The sequence below is a fragment of the Sardina pilchardus genome, chromosome 17 (genome assembly GCF_963854185.1).
Source record: "Sardina pilchardus chromosome 17, fSarPil1.1, whole genome shotgun sequence".
Lineage (NCBI taxonomy): Eukaryota > Metazoa > Chordata > Actinopteri > Clupeiformes > Clupeidae > Sardina > Sardina pilchardus.
Window position 1 is genome coordinate 3,503,635 of NC_085010.1, and position 18,509 is coordinate 3,522,143.

Sequence of the window (18,509 nt, forward strand, 5' to 3'; positions counted from 1 at the left end):
TGTTTGTGCTTCCAATTCTTCATATTTCTGTTTATTGTCGAGAGAAAGAGAAAAGGTTCAGAGTGAGGAGAGACAGAAGGAGATACAGTAGTTTGTCAGTCCAGGGATGCCTCACTGAAAGCACATGGAAATCCAGGAGGAGCCTTTCATTTGTTTGTGGACATGATGTGTCATAACCCTGTGCCAAAGGAAATAGCTGCCTGTCAGGAATCAGGTCACCGTCGATTCCCTTGGATGTAAACAAGCCAGAGAAAACAGCTCAACTCTACAGGGGTTTGTGAAGAGTATGTCCCCCACACCTGCACGTCTGGCCATCTCTTTCCAAACCAGGAGAAACATTAGGATTATGGTGTGCTGCTGTGTTGTCTTTCTGACACTTCCCCACAGAGAAAACCACAGGCATCCTCAAACAAAAAGAGACAATCTACTTAAATGCGTTACAGATAGCCTATACCATGTGGTAAATATTGTGGAGAGAAACTTATCTTAATATTCTTGGCAGATCTTTCTGGCAAAAGAAAAAAATACAGCATCACAAAGAGGGCTAATGAGGATTTTACTGTTTTTCAAGCAGGCACCTTTATTCAAGCTAGAACCACAGAAGCTCAGAAGGCTCAACAAAGACATCTGTCTGTCAACACAATACAAACAGAGACATCAATAAGTACCACTCCAGAAACACAGCAAGACAATTTCACATATCTCTGAGTCAGATCAGGTCGCAGCCTGAGCCCAAGTAGTCTGTGAGTGCTTCAGCCATAACCTTTGGCTTGCCTTTTCAGCAGCTTTAGACAGCTCCTTTACAGAACTGCAGTGGCTGACCTTTTCTCAAATCCTCTAAAATCAGTTCCACTAGTCTTGTGAGTGCATGCCAGTCTTGTTCCTCCATTGCATCTTCAAAGGGAATATTTAGCTCATATTGGAACTTGCAGTCACCTTCCGACATCTACCAAGAGCTTCCAATCCTGTGCTTTGCCCCATCTACCTACTGCTTGTAACTCCACTTTTCCACTGCCCAACATCCACTTTCTGTCCCTTTCACATAATGCTACCGTCCCTGTCAATAACTGTAAAAAAGTTCACCTTAGCTGTCTTATTCTCAAGCAAACACACCAATGATTTTAAAACCTGATGTCTCCAGGTGTTGCGACCCTGGGTCAAACTAGTTTTACAACCGGACAGAATGTGCTTCAGAGAGCCATGACCCATACATAACTTGCCGATTCAGTCTTCATCAACCCATTGGATCCTTAGAGAGTCATCTGCACACTAATCTTACCACATGTGAACTCCACCTCCACGGTCTTTGGTAACTCAAAAACTCCCTCGCCATACATTGCTAATGGACTTATATGATGTGGCACCCCAAGCCATTTCCTAACTACATGATTAACAATTCCCTATACATTTCTCCATCTCCGAAACAGCAATGTTATACAAAGACAAAGGTCATCTGATGTGTGCCAAAAAGCCCAAACACCACGGTTTAAACACCACAGTTAAGTGGAACTATAGCAATTTTTTTTGCTTAATTTGCCTTAATTGAACAGCTTCAAAGTCAATGGGATGGTTTTATGTCTTTTTGGGGTTGAATGGTCGCCGTCTTGCTCCACCTACTGCACTACACACACCAGACACCAGCTAGACCAAGGTAGCGATGGAGTTTCTCAGTCATTTTGTCATGGCAGAGCCAGCGAAAAGAGGCAGAAAGCAAGTAAACCGTTGACGGAGGAGCAGGGGAAGAGGTAATGGCAGACTGACCAATTGAGGATTGTCATATATATATCGTAATATATACACTAAAGCTGTAGGAGGAGTTCTGCAAGAAATTGCCCAAACTTAGTTGCTCTTTCAGCTTACCAGGCTTACAAAGTTGAATTGGAATTGATAATGACAATGAATTCTCTAAGCTGTCTTCAGTTACTCAATGTAGAATTGTGCCTCTTGCCTAAACTCTTCATAGGTTGTTTTCCAAAATAGACAAATCACCTTACCATCAAAATAAAACTTCTAATGGTGAGGTTTTGCTTACTGAGTGGTGCTTTTTAAATCAAAGATCTCTGTTTTCTTAATCTTGTTGTTTACTTCTTTTTGAGGAATCCACTGTATTGAAATTAGCTGCAATTTGAAAAATAAAAACATATGTTCAGTAAACCTATTTTGCGCTGGCCCCGGATCATTCCACAGATGTGCTGTGAGGGAGATTTGTCACTGATGGAAGCCAGGGCACATGTTTCAACAGATAATGGCTGAGTTGCTCTGGCTCACTGAAGCACTGAGGTGATCTGCAGGATGTTTGTGATTTTCACAAAATTATGTACATCTGTTTAAACTCAAAAAAGGCTCGCACAGCAGGGGGACTGATATAATTGGGGTCCCCATTCCCATTGTGGCTTCCTATTGGAAAACACTTAAATTAAATGCTATAAAAGTTGTGTGTTTTATCAGAGAAATTGCTATGTATGTAATCTAAACATGTGTTGGCCAGAGGAAAAGGGTCGGCTGTGTGTTGGAACACAGTGGTGGGTCCAGGCAGGAGTCCTCCTGAATTAACATCAGCAATTACAGCAGATCCACCTCCTGAATGACCTGAATTCAACACACGCCACCACCCTTTCACAAGCCAATGTGAACGCTGCAGGATTGCCCAAACAGTCTTCTGATGCCAGACCCCGTACAGCTATATTCCCTGACATCATTTTTCCCAGATCGGCCTGGGCCGCTCCTGAAATGTTCGGAACAATGACAACCAGAGCAAGGCAGCGACAAAACAACAAGCACTTCATAGGGAAATAGATGAGTTCTGTGCATTTCATTAGGACAGGCTTCCCTTGACCACAAAACTTCATCATTCATCAACTTCATCATTCACTCTCATTGCCAATAATACAACGAGAAGGACGAAAACAAATAAACAGAGGACAATATCATTTTGTGATGCAAAGTAATGAGTAACAGGATCATATTGTTTCTTCAGGGTTCACAAATCCCCTGTGTACTTGCTTTGATAATGGCAGCAGCCACATGAAGGCATCCAGTGCTCCGTGGGGTTTGACCTTATTTACTGGCACTGTGCTCGTTGTCAGTTGTCATGTGTGGCCGCACTGGCGGCACTGCAGCCAGCGAGTGGTGAGCATGCTCTTCTGCTGTTTGGCATCCACAGGAGACAGGGATGGAAAACACCTGCAGCGTTGATACTAATCCTCTCTGGACATCTGGTTTCATCCCAATGTAGTACAGATGGTAGATCGCTCTCAGAGCCTTCGCTGTCTCCCTTCCTTTCTCACCCTTTTTTCTTTTTCTCCTTCTTCTACCTCTTCTTACTCTTCATCTTTTTCTCTCTGACTTTTTTTTTTTTCTCCCAAATTCTTCCAATCTCATATGGAAAATTCCTTGTGCCGTTGCCGGAGCGAGAGATGAGCCGTGCTGCTTGTCTGGACCATCTCTCGGCGGCGGTGATTGATAGAGATGCAGCCGTACTCATCCACAAAATCTTGGACAAAACAAATAGCCATAAATCTCCCCGCTACGGCGAGGCCTACGGGCAGACGGTGCCGCATGGCTATGCTCCAGGAACATCTCACGGCTGCTGCTGCGTCAATGCCACCTTGGGTTGCACCGAGGAGCCAGGCGAAGCCAAGTGTGAGGTGCTGACACAAGCAGAAGGCTTAGTGTGATGGGCAGAGCGCTCCACCAAAGGATGCCTTCAAGACCACAGTTGAGACGTCCCTCCCTCCCTAAAGCTAAACACGAGCGGCTTGTTTAATTCCATGAGGCCATAAGAACCGTCCTGTAATATCATATATAACATAATAATACACAATTATGCTGAGGTGTTATGGTCCAACTGCAAACTTCACTTCCATTTTAAGAACATTTTTGTCGTTCAGCATTCTTGTGCTTACAATGTAATCTGAAGCTTCCATTTCAGACTGATGTTCACCATGGTGCCAAGGGTACCAGTGGTGCCCCATATGAAAAGAAATGAAACCACACGACACCTAACCCAATCCAGAGTAAACTAACACACACACACTGGGATCTTGTATGTATGCATGCCAGATTTGTTTTATTGAAACTGAGGTGATTTGTCTAGTGAGAGAACATCATGCCCATTGCTTATTATTGTTCTTGTTTAGTGGTTAGGACCTTTTTAAAGACAAGCATGAAAAGGTCTTTGAGGAGTCATAACCATGTCTGGATTTCAGGACACTCAGGTTTGTGTGGAATGGTTCAGTGGTGTGTGTGTGTGTGTGTGTGTGTGTGTGTGTGTGTGTGTGTGTGTGTGTGTGTGTGTGTGTGTGTGTGTGAGCGTGAATGTGTGTGTGTGCCTGTATGTGTGTGTCAGTGTGGAGAAGAAATGTGGTTTGAGGGGGGGGGGCTCAAACCGTCTGGAAAAAATGTATTCCCGAACATCCTCGGGTTGGGCTGAAAACGGGAACTCAGGGGAAGAAGTCCTCCTGTTTTCCCAGCGGTCTCATAAAGTTACATAAAGCTCCGGATTTTGTTGAGACTTTGTTGGGACATGCTAAATAGTTTTGGAAGTGGTATATCAAATTCACCCAGGTGACAAATCCTAAGGCTGTGAAGATAACGAGAATGCAGGAAAAAACATCAGTTGCTTCACCTTCCCAGTCCTGGGCCAAGACACAAGGTAAGCTGTGCTCCTCACTCTGTGTGTAATCTCCAGGCTCTCTTGTCCTTTCAGTGGTCTCTGGAAAAGCTGCAGAGATAGACCCTCTTTCATAACACCATGGACTCATGGTCAGCATGAGTCAGGTTTGCCAACATTTTCAGAGGAGCTACAAATGGAAGGTGAAGGTGAAAGGTTGGTATATTTAGCAGATACTTATATACACATTGGCTCACGAAGTTTCACAATATTTACGGATCAAACATTAGAACTGAATTTGAAAATATGTAGCATGCATGTCACTAGATTCCTTATGGAAATTATACATTCCCATTAAGAAAAGACAACTATGCATATAGCTACAATATGGATTCTGCATCATGTTGTATTTTTGTTGATTATGCTTGGCTGTTGATTGCCCACTATGGGAAATCCCCATCCAATTGCACAAGGAATGTAAGATCTTTTCTTGTCTATAGCTGATATTAAAGGTGCAGTCAGCAATTGCGTAGGAAGTTGCTTTTGTTTATGTTTTTTATGTGCACATATTAGCAGACACTTTTGTCCATAACAACATAGATTATATTTTAGCCAAGGACCAAACAAAACACACCAGAGAGGTAACTCCACACATGGTTTTGTTTTTTGGGGGTGGCAGGCTGCCCCAACTTTCATTGTTTCCTGTTTTCGAGCCTAGGCTGCCTACAGACTAGCCTGACTCTAGCCAGACCCTTGTAGTTCCGCCATGCTCCACCAGAGGCGTTTCGCTGAGCTCCACACAAGGGTCTGGACTCGAGGGCAATCCAAACTCCTTCCAGGGAGCAAAAAATGATGAACAAATCAGGAGCGTCGAAGCGAGTGTTTGATTCAAACAACAATGGCGGCACGCAGCGAGGAGTCTTGTGCTGACATTGATTCTGCTATTTCAACCGTTTTGTCGAATCTATCAAGTATTCATTCTTTAAAAGAGTAACAGAGAATAGTTTTGAAGACATTTATTGGTGGCAAGGATGTTTTTACTCTTCTTCCGACCGGGTTTGGCAAGAGCTTGAAGAAGCCTAGCACGTCATTCAAGATAATAGGCAAGTGGTTTATCAAATCACATGCAAGGATGTTTTACAAGGACCCGCCTTCATAAATATATCTCCTATCGAGAAGTCCCAGATCCTTGTGTGAAGCAGACAGCAAACTACAGGATCTGGCGAAAGTCAGGTTACCTACAGACACCGTTTTTTTTACAATGTTCTCACGAAATGGGCAGCTACCAGTCGAGAGGAGATTACTGCTGAATGTTACAAAAAAATGTACAGGCTTGAAATTGCATACGATTGATGACTGCACCTTTAAATGCCCATGGAAGTGTTTTCCAGTAATCCAACATGGAATACAGTTTTTCATCATCATGTGTCATCTACGTGTTATCACAATGAGACACCAGGTTGACTTTAACCAATCTATTAACACGCAATCGTAAATGGAACTTATCATGACTCTCAAACAGCACAAATGACAGAATTCAGTGGGAGACCACAAGGGTCAGAGGGGTCAAGTTCAGTGCCTGCACACTCTCCCGAGGCCTCACTGCAGTTATTTCTTCCACTACACCCCAACGCTTCCTCCATCACTACAGCTCTTTCTTCACAACGCCCCAACGCCTCAGCCTCCGTGTGTCTCCTCTCTCCGGGTCAGAGAGTCGTGACGTGATGACAGTCCTCTCTTCAGCCTGGCATCCCTCAGTAGCGCTGAAAGCCTCTGGCATCAATGGGGCTCTTGCCGCTGACCTCATGAGTGTTAATCCTCTCCGCAGAGATGACAACACAAGCGCAGTGTCCCACTCACGCATTCCTGTAGATGACAGCCAGACTCCTGGCCAAGTCCTTAAGTCAGAATCCATCTTCTTCTTCCCAGGCAGTGCTCTGCTGCTGGAGATGAGTGCTGCCCTCCAGTCAGGATCCATCAGGGGAGAGTGAAAATGTCTCCCCAGAGTCAAAGTTGCACCTGTTTCTGATGGACAGCATCAGACTGGTCCATAAGTAAACAGATAAACAGAACATTTACAGCTACAAGTGTAAGTGTGTTGGATTTTAGGTGATCTATTGCAGAAATTGAATACAGTATTGAGATTGATACTTTAATTTCTGAATGAACCCTCTGTATCTACATAAAGAGTGGATCACCCTTCATGGGCTCCATTGGGTTTCGGTATAGAGCAAACAGGGTATCGCACCAACGACTCACGGCCTGGTCGGTGCATTAGTATCTCAGTCCTTCAGTCAAAAAGAGAACTCGCACACCAATGTTGCTGATGCAAAGTTTAATCCAACCAGTGAGGAGTGTTAAGTGCTACCCTACTGCAAAAAAATGTTGGTCCCATTCAGACCATCATCAGTGCAAACATGTTATCTGTCATCTTTCTACAGTAGCAAAACTGAAAATAAAAACACTGGCTGTAGAGAAGGCCTTTGGTTTTTTATACCACTTGACGACCACCATATGTCTCCCACACATCTGGATATGGAGTTGCATTCAGTTGGTTGCAATTCAGCAGTCTGACACTCTGTAGCTTTAACAAACACTCTAAGGTTGAAGACTAGCATTGTTCTTAGTACTGAGAAATGCACATTCATGGAATGCGATGCAAATGTCATTAAAAGTCCGCTGCAAATGACATCTTCCTCATATTCCCAAAATGCAATGCTGCAGTGACTCTAGTACGCGAGCAAACATCCTTTGCAGCCCAATCATTTGCACACAATTAAGTAGCCTTAAAGTATATAATAAACATAATGTTTTGTTTGATCAAATCAATAAAATGCTTGGTTAGTTATTAATGTAGCTTATTTCTCTAGCAATTCAATATGCAGCACAGATTCTTGGAGACACTTTTCTCGTAACACACAATTCCTCAAACTGACGGGGAAGTTAGCTGTCATTAAAATATATGGCTCTTATCATTGCAGTGTTTGAAAGTGTGTATTATCAACCTGCAAAATGAATCATCTTCAGGAAACACATCTGCTAAGTTGTAAATTACCCAAACTGCAAAATAAAAATAAAATAATTATCAAGCCAGACATATGAATGCACTTAGTTCACCCTTACAAATTCACCACGGATGGTCTTCTAGATGTGCTTGATTTATGCATTTGTTACACTACTTAGTTTTCAGTTTATGATTATTTATGTTATTACCATAAAATATTGAGAATGTTAAACATGGACATATGCCACAAAGCTACTATAATATACAATTTCCCTGGATGTGCACCAAGGATTTTTTTTAAAAAAAAGCTTCTAACCAGTTTTGGACATCGTTCAGCAATTCTTCTAGGATGAAAGTTGTTTAAGCATCTGTAAAGCATATGAGTAAACATATCTTAGAAAAAAAATACATGCTCAGTCCACAATGACTCCACCTGGGTCAACACTGCACCAAGTTCTCTCGTTTATATCTGTCTAGTAGTCTGCAGTCAAATGACTTTTGATCAGTTTTGATTGATTTGATCCTGTGGCAAAGGGACAAAATGGGAATGTCTTCCAAATTTAAAAAATGGGAATGTCTTCCAATGTTTATGAACTGTTCTATGTAATGAAGTTAAAGAAGGAAACATAGCAAGTGCAAACACTTGGGCCTCCACACTAATGTCTCAAAATATAATGTGGCATGAAGGCGTTGGGCCTTATTGAACTCACTAGGACTTGTAAAGGAGGTCATGAGTGGTCATTAAGAATGGTCAGCACCTGACAGTTCCAAAAGCTGGTGAATTTTTCTGACTGAAAACAAACCGCTTCCTCTCAGCAACGCATCCAATGTCCACGTGCAAGCATTTCCAGCTTGCAATTTCCAATGATTATAACGCAATTACAATGTCCGTTAGCAGTAATTGTGAAAGTTTGGGTGAGATCTTGATGACTAATCAAACTCTTAGATACACCTGCATGTCTTCTGGGAAGAAAGGCCAACCAATTCCATCATATGACTCAACAGACGTGCAGCAAGATTTATCTAACACAGGTGTGGTGAACCATTCCACTGTTTCCACTGTGTGCACAGATATCGCACACATAATGGGAGGGACCTTAACCAATGACTTAATCCCCAACGTTCAAGGCTTAAGTACGCAAAGCAACATCTAGATGACCCGGGGTCATTTCGCTTGTTGAAGGTAAATGTGTTCCATGAGTGTCCACATGCTGGGAAAGACAAGCTTTAGGGGAAAGGAGCCCCCGTTCACACAGACTGCTAGCTGAGTCACGGTGGCAGACTGTGCTGAATGTCAAAGTCATTATGTTATGACATCCAGACCTCAGCGCTGGGGGAGCTGGGGGAGGGGAGACTGTTCTCCTGAGTCACTAAATCTGTGACCAAAAATAAAAACAGACAGCGAGCCCAAGCAGGCATTTCTCCAGTCCTCACTCCAGAGAGGATTGATGTTCAAGTTCTGACACTAAACTTGTTTATCTTTCAAGGAGTGATTATCATATGGTATCTAGCTTGGTATTGCTGCTTTAGCCCTCATTTTCAACAAGTTGAAAAAAATTGCGAATGGTTGGTGTTTGTTTCCATTAAGTGATGCCATTTGTTTAAATATGGCCATTTTATTCCTTTACAATTCCAGGTAAATGTGGCGGCAGATCCCCTGAAATCAGGTACGCATTGGCAGTCCAACTTCGACTGCATCCACTGTTGCATCGTTATTGCTTTTGGAAATTCACGTTTCCATTACTCGTTTTACATTTCTCAATTTAAATTGCACATTTTGGGGGCAAATGGAAACCTGCCTTCCCTAAGTTAATCGAAACACTGTCTTAATATCTGTTTAAGAGTTATTGGCGGGAGAAAGTACATCTCTTGTCCGACTGAATATGGACCTCTGGGTCTTACCTACCAGGAGACAGAACTGAGGCCTTGGCACTTCATTCCAGGTTTCATCACACACTGTTCCAGGAAGGATCCGATGCCTAGTTGGCCTGTGCTTGGCATGGCCTGGGGGAGGAGTTAAAACAAGTTCCATTTGTGTGTCCAAAAAAAGAGCAACAAGTTAGAAACCTCATGCTGCGCAAAAAGTAGCAGCAGGCCTTGAAAAGTCATCAGCAGAAGGGAAGAGGGCTTCAGCTGCTGCACTGGGTATCATAGTTGGATCCCCTACCGGTGGGAAAACAGCCAGCGAGTCCAACCTCACTGGAAGCGTGGGCCTCTAGAATCGCGCCCTGGCCAAGATAAACTGACACGCGGAACTCTGCCTGGATAAGACGGTGGTGTGGATCCTTTTCCTCTACTGGTGGCTGATTACACTCCTGGATGGTTCTCCTCCTGTGGGTCATTTCCAACATCACCCAACCCCCACCCCAGCCCCTAACCTCTGCCAGCGGTGCCGACCCAGTTGTGAGTCTACTTGTGGAACTAGAGTGTGAGTGGAGGTGTGTGTGTGGGGGGGTTCCCTGTGGAAGGGAAGTGTCTCTTCCACAGCCAGCAGAAGCTGTGTGTCACTCACACAGGCCTCTCTCTCAGCTATCATGGTTCATGGGGAAGCCCTATGCTGCTTCATGGGAGATTGACTTGCGGTGCTAAGATTCAGAGTTCCTTGGGCCAATATTATCCTTCCTCGAAAAGCAATAACATCGATCAGTGCATGGCCAACACCCACAGCCATTTCCTGTCTTTGGCAAAGCTTGGGTGTGCCTGCTGGCCCCAGCTGAATCCGCTCAACTGCTTTATGAGCGGGATCAAATAATCATCTCTCATTATCCCTCTTTACCAGGCGTCGGTAATGGTGTCAATAAGAATTTCCCCAATAATTACAAAGCTCTGTGCATAAAATGAAGACTCTCTGGAAAGTGCATAAAACAAAGCTCTTCCATCATATCCGGGATCCGGCCAGCTGTTTAGAATAGGTTTAAAAGGAATTCTTTCACGGTTAGTAAGAGAGGTCTGGTAAGGACTCCGGCCATTTGGTTTCCCCTCTCTGATTAAGTATGGATCTCTGCTTAGTTCCTGATTAAAACATGATGAAATAACTGGACGAAAAGGCATGTGATTGGGTAATCAGGTGCTGACTCCTCTCCTGTCATGATGTCAGTGATGATAGTTACAGAAGGCCGAGGAGGCCGGCCGGATTGACCTGTGCGGTGAGCGGTGATGATCCAGGCTTCTTTTTACAAAAGAGTCTCTCAGCTCTTTGGCTGCAGTTGCCGTGTGCTGTCTCCTCTCATCTCCCAGCATGGCGGCGGTAGCGGTGCGTTAACGCTGGGCTCCGGGATGGGACGCCTGTGGAGAGATGGAGGAGAGGGGAGTGAACTTGACCTGAGACGCGGGAGCCATAAAGTGCACCTCGCCAGCAGGATGGCTTCTCTTGTCTGTTTACGAGCCTGTTGACTCTTGCTCATAAGATCCAATCTGCTGAGCCCTGATTTATTAGGCTCTACCAGGGCTTGGGTTGTGCGCACATCAGCCGTGGCACGCAGCACGCAACACATACTCCAGTAAGCACAGCTTTCCTCACAAACCTCCTACCTACTGATTCAGAGGGCAATGTTGGCGAGGCTGAAATATGATGCCCACGTGTTACAAAACTTTAGAATAATAACTACATATGTGGTATTGTAAAAGAAGATTAGTTGAAGTTTTACATGTGCATACCAAAAATCCTTTTAATCGTTAGCATTGGTATAAGAATTGTTCCTAATAAAAAATGCTATTTGTGTTGACTGTCATTATTGAAAGTTCAGTCACTCTTCTGCTGTCATTATCCAGATGCAATCCAGTAAATAAGTGAATGGTTTGTTCACACACTTGCAGAAAACTTCAAACGGCTTCCTGCGACACCGAAACAAATTGGTGTTCCTGTTCTCCTGAAGTGTCAAGTCATGAACTTGTATAAATCTTCTTCTGTTAAAGGGCTGGCAGCTGATCTGCTGACTCACCACCCCCCTCATCATGTCAGTGACTCAGGGGCAGCAGGAGATCAGGATTCTGCCGAGAAAACATGCTGCCTGCCTGCCTTCGGCCAGTATACTCCTGGCCACCTCTGAGCTGGCCTGGATGGACGCAGCTCCTGCAAGCCTGTAGCGGAGTGAGAGAGCACAAGCGAGAGAGAGAGAGAGAGAGAGAGAGAGAGAGAGAGAGAGAGAGAGAGAGAGCGCACTCATGACAGCGCAGTTTGCCACTGTTTTTAATTAGGATCCTGTTGGGAAGAGTCTAGACAGCACATCTGGTGGAGAGAGGAGCGGACCTCTTGTCTGTTCTTCACGGTCTCTGGGGGAGCACGGGCCATGGCTAGGAAAAGCCCAGCTGCACAAATCTGATCCTGGTCCTGCTCTCTTCACCTCAAATAGTTGGCTCTGCCTTACTTTCCTTCTTTCCCCATCCCTCTCTTTTCCTCTCCTCTTTTCCCTCTTCTCTTCACTCTACCCCTCCCCTCACTTTCCAGTTTGGACCCATTTTACCAGAATCAGCACCTGGCACTTATGGCTATTAGTTGTCATGGCTTTTCTCCCCTCTCTCTCTCTCTCTCTCTCTCTCTCTCTCTCTCTCTCTCTGGCACCTATTATGAAACATTTTAAGTATGATTTTTCCTGACAAAAGAAGTGGTTATAGAGGAGCCACTAATATTTGTTCACATCATACGTCTCCCACGCCGGAGATATTTGTTTTCTGTTGAAAGTGAGCAAAGTGAGGAACGGCGGAGAGAGCCTGTGGGAAGGTCACTGGGGAATGTTGCCGTAATGAGAGACAGATTTTCTGTGAGATGTTAAGGGAGAACTGTCACTCAAATCGAGCTGGGCAACTCTGAAAGGCTGCAATTACGCCGTTAATGGCTACAAATGTCTCTCTTACTAACGTGTTGGAGAGAATGTGATAATGTGTTTGTCTGTGCTGGGCTGTTGGCTCGTTGCACCCCAGGCTGTATATTTCCCCTCCAACAGTTTGTTTTTTGTCCTCAGCCCACAGTAGATCCACCACTAATTTATGAGAAGAGTAGAGATGCATGTATATTTGTGAAGGATTATGGAAAATTGAATAATTTTTCACCTGGAATACAATGATCCATCTCCATGATCCTTCTTAGTGTGTGTGTGTGTGTGTATGTGTGTATTTGTATTTGTGTGTGTGTGTGCATGGATGTGTGCAATTGTGTGTATTCAAGTCAGACTATGACTCACCATCTCCAGCGCTCTTGCTGCCGGAATGTTCCCTCTGCCGCTTCGTAAATCAGCCTCCACATCTGGCCGTGGGATCGCCGGGGCGGCGTTCCAATCCCGGCACTGAGCCGTCTGCCATGCGACACATTCACCGCACGTCGCCTCTAATTCACAGGGAAATTGGAGCCACTTTTCACCTTGTTTTCTCGCAGCCAGGCACATGCAGTGAACAGGCCTCTGCTCTGCCGAAGATTCTGAAACCAATGAGTGCTTCACCGAGCTTCACCCTTGATTAGAGCTGGATGAAGGTCTCCCCACAACACACTCAGCCGCCAGCCCGGGAGAGAGTCTCCTGCACCGCCCCCCCCCCCCACACACACACACACACTCACACAAGCAATTCTCCTGGCAAGCAGTAAAAAGTGAGGAGGACATATCATATCATACCACTGACCTCGATGAAGATCACCCACAAATAGGAACCAGGCCGAGCATAAATGGCCCGTTGTTTGGATGATGGGAAGCTCCTCGGAGCATAAGCATGTGAACTCTCTGCACATTCAGGCCCGATCTGATATCCTCCTGGGCTGGCTGCACCACAGTTGAGGGGGGAGATGAGCTGGGCCTGGGCGGACTTGCCTGTGCTTGATGCTGCAGTCCAGCAACATTGCAATGAGTCACATCTGGGTTTGGTCAGTTTCAGTTAACCCAAATTGAGATCTCTGGGGAAGAGCCTAGGGAAAAAAACATCTCCTCCTTCTGAGCGTTTTCTTAAACTCACAAGCAATCGTGCAAACCCAACATTGGACATTTGCATTGCTGGCCAGTTTGGTGTATCCAGGAGAAAACATATGAGTAGCTGCACTAAAAACGTTTAGTGTTCTTGTGAATTTCTCACTACAAGGTGGCAGAGGGAGCCTTCCCCTTCAGGACCATTCCACTAGATGCTCCTTCTCCACGTCTGTCTTAACGAGTGATTGACTCAGTAAAATAGACTAACATTCTGAGTGTAAAGTTACAGCCCGACAGCATTTTTTGGAAGCCCCCCCCAGAAAACACCCCGCCTCCACTCCAACCAAACAAACAGTCATCTGTGATCTTCAGGTGAGGTCATGTGTGTCCATTTAGGGTGAAAGGTTGCCCTCGAGGGTCACAGGGTTTACATTCCAGCGTGAAGTCCCTAAGAGTTATAACCTTGGGAGTCTGACATGGCCTCCAGTCAACTGGACAAGGTGCAGTCACACCTTTGAGCGCACAAGGCTCTTCAGCATCTGTGGTCACGTTTCCACCATGTATTTATTTCCACATGCACTGATGGATGGACATCCACACATTTACAAATGGCAGAGCGGTAAACATATGCTGCGCTCAGACTGAATCCAGAGAGACTAACAACAACAGGGGAATAAGGAGCACATCTAACAAGCTGTGCATCTACTGCAATGGTTAAAAGCACAAGGTTTGGCAGTTCAAACAAATTCCTCTCTGCCCTATAAATGCTCTTCAGCGAACACATGTGCGCCCATCAACACACGGTGTGCCCTGTAAATGAGGAAGCCTCGGGTTTACAGATGGGGATCATAAACTGATACCTGATATCACAGTCGAAGTAACCTCACCAAGCTAAATCCAGTGTTTGAAATCTGATTTCCAAAGGCGAACCGCATTGATGCTCTGACATTGACAGTTGATTTATGGTGACGACAAGCAGGGGTCTCTTTTTCACTAGGATCTGCAATAGGCTTACATAAGCGCTCCCCTCAAACAAGAGTAGGGCGTTTCTTAACTTGGTGAATTCTAGGGCATAGGGAAAGGTAGGAGAGAGCAAAGCTATCTGATATGGCTTCTGATATGCATCTTGAGCCAGTCATTCATCTTGTAGGACCTATTTTAGGTGCCTGAGGGCAAGCCATGGAATACAAGCACATATAAGCGATTGTGCTGAAAGGCTTGAGTGATCACAGAAAATACATCTTAGACTGTAGGGACTACCGTGTTGAGGATGAAAATCATATACAATGTGATGCAATCACACATGATATCACAGTCAGGAGGGTAAACTGTTGGTGTATGGAAAATCATTTTAAAATAGGGGAAAGGTTCACCTCTTTAAAAAAAAAAAAAAAGTCTTATGTGCAAAGACAACTCTTAAAATCTACAACTGGAGATTTGTCTGCACTAGGGGAACGTACTACCCTACTCCTTACTGACCTCCTTGACTTGGATCTCTGTGTCTATCAAAGATACACCTGATGGGTAGAAAGCCACCCAGAAATGCCAAAAAACTGATCTCTGGTATCCAATAGTGATGGTAAGTCCATCTGGAACGACCCTGTAATTACAATAACACTGTGGCAAGCATACCACAGTTGGACTGGAAACGATGTGTGAGACTAAATGCAATGAAAAATATACGGAGAAGGCATATATCATTTAGCAAATATGGAGCTATCTTTCATTATTCACATTAATCATCAAGATTGCCGTTTGATTCTGCTGTACGTTCATGACTTAACCTGCCGTTTACTCCTTTGGGTCGCTGAAATCCAATCACTTTGATTGCAAAACCGTCTCACTGTCTCCAAAGGAGGTGGAAAACAGAGTAGCAATATAGTGTCCTAAGCCAACTTTTATTGAGCTGGGCCCTGACTTGGGGCCATCCAGGATTATTAAATAAGTATTTGTGATCTGTTATTGACTCATACAGCCCATTAAATGTGCAGTTTAATGCAGAAACTAGCTGTGCTTCTTTCACTATGCATTGGGAAAAAAACTGTGCTGGGGCTGCGTTCAATTTTTTTTGTGACTTTACTAGGATGGAAACTACATAAATTGCTCAAGGGGAAAGAACATAAAAATGTAAATTAGTAACAAAGTGCGAGAAACAAAAATATATTATAACAATAAAATGATCTCCCATCCATCAAAGGACAATGACACACTGGTGTTGAATGTTGGTTAATAAATAAAAGAGTAAAAAGTCATCATTTTTCTCCCCAATCCCCCTTACTCTCACTCTCGTTCTGATCCTGAGCCAGTCTGGAAGCCATTAACTGAACAGCAGATATGAATACTGAGGGATAAAGTCCAGAGAGGCTGCATTGGCCTATTATGTAACTCACACATTTTAAATTATTCATCAAAGAAGGGCAAGTAGGATTTGTTCAGTACATCTAACTCCTTCATAAGTCCCTTTTGCAAAAACACATCGTACAGAGCAGTCAGAGCAATGGCTCCTTTGATAGCTCCATTGAGCTGAGGGCTATATGGCCAGGTCAGTGAAGCTGCAGCTGTTTACATGCTGTTATCAACTATTCTTCAGTCAGACACATGTTACTAGTTTACCAAACACTGCAACTCAAATGTTTGAACACAGTACTACAAACAGTATTATACGTGATTTCAAACTACATTGTCTGTAGCAATCATGACGTAATCATGCATTATAGTCCAGAGAGAGAGGGAGAGGTGGTCATTCTTTTCTTATTCCTATCACATGAGAGGAATTGATGGCATGTATCTGACCAAATGGTCCAGTGCCGCCATGTGGTATCTATATTCTCTCTTCACGACTTGAAACGTCACTTTCAAGGAAACGTTAACTCCAGCATCAAATCCATGATATCATACAGCAACATATTTGACCTTAGGTTCACATTCAAATAAATAATGTGACAGTAGCGTTTTAGACAGGGTCTGTTGAGAGAGAAGTGCTTTCAAGGGCTCCCTGTATCTCTCTGTTCTTTTGTCAAATCCCCACAGATAAGGAGAATCTGTTTGATCCATCAGTGCAATATTCCTTCTTTATTTCCAGTAGCTTGGGATTAAATCAGAAGGATTTTCCAAGAAGCACAAGTCCTTCCAAGAATCCTGCTCATTTATTATGGTGGTGGATGTTTTTCGAGACCAAAACACAACAAAGACGAGTAAGAGCCTGAAGGATGAAAGGGAAAAGATGAACACAAAGAAGAGGAATGAACGAGCCAGTTGTAGAGACGAGCCAGACTGTTTGAGGACCATGTTTCTTACATCGGCACATACTGTGCAGATGAAGAACTAGCACATAAATCCAAGATGGGTATACTGCCATGAGAGCTCTTCCAGAACAAAACTATGCACGTGTGCGGCATCACAGGTGGCTCTCCAAGTGCACACACAGGACAGGTCCTTCTGTTGGAGTAGCCCCCCCATAGACAGGGTTCAGCCCCGGCCCCAGTTCCATCCACTCATCACCAGTCCAGACACCCTCCTCTATCACTCACCCACCTGGACTGATGCTGAGGCTGTGGCTGTGGTGCCTGAGAGCACAAGTCAATATTAATGTGCCTTGAAATGCTTTTCTCATTAGCTGCAACTTTCCATGATCTGGAACCTGACATTACTGAGACCAGGACCAGTTTCACCTGCCAGGTACGTAAATTGGCCAGAAAGAGTTAATGGTTCACATGAGAAACATTCATTTATATGGTTTCCTCGTCATTGCTTTATGATATTAATAATATTGGTGATGATAACTTTAAATTCTAACTATTATTTTAAAAAGAGGCCATTTACTGCTGTTTCTGTCACACTTTGATATTTCTCTCTGTGTGTGTACATGCCAGTGTCTTATCTTTAGAAATTCTCAAATTATGTCACCTTCTAAACCCAGACATATGTTACCACTTTCTAGAAAACTGTTGTCACATGGGGTTCCTTTATTGTTCTGTTCTGCTCTGCTCATCACTGAGGTAGATGCACTGAGTTAAATTATGAGTAGTGTGTTTCTTTAGTACAGTCCACTCACCAGATACCTTAAGTAGAGACACACTTAACACCAGATGCTTTTATTAGTATTATTTTAATCTAAGTTTAAAGGTATCATATCTGTAATTGTTAGCATACTGCAATCAACTCGGCAACAATTCAAAACTTCATAATATGACACTATTTAAATCAACCAGTGCATGTGTTGCCCATTCTGAATAAGGTGAATAGTGTTATTTGTCCCTAAAAATCAAGGTTTTAAACTATTCTCAAGTAATACCATTTAAACCCCATAGGTCCCAATGTCTATGCCAAGTAATGGATTTAAAATCAGACTAATGTGCAACACATTAGTGTAAACACAACTTTGTGGTAATTCCTCCTGATCGTCAAAATAAACTTTGTGAATAAACTTTTCGGGCAAGACCCTTCATCAGCGTGATTACGGCGATTTCACCAAAAGAGCGCCTTGCCCGAAATGTCTGTGGGGCGATTATTGTAAAACGTTTTTTAAAAGGAACTGTGAGAGCTATCCTTTCACAAAGTAATGGATTTAACCATCTCCCTCTGTGACATTTCATCGTGCAAAAATATGACAACATTCCAAAAGTTCGGCTAATTTATTGCAGAATGGAATTTGTACGCGCTGCACTTATTCGTATAGTGCCGTGGCAGAACCACACAACACCATTTGGTGAAGGAATGTCTCGACTCAACTCGTCCGTCTTTGATACTGCAGGGGGCGCAAAAATCTGGGTCCTATTAACCACATCAGTCTCATTATTCAGGGCAAGCTATGCTGAAATTATAGCGTTTGGGTAGTAGTTAGAACGACACAATTGAGGTGCGGTCATTAACATACAGCAGTCTATACAGACTAGAAGCAGACATTTGGCTTTAGGTTACGGTGTCCAGACAGCTTTGATGAATGCGAAATGGAAAGTGAACATTGTCTAAACCATCTTGGTGCATACATTTCCCAGGCATA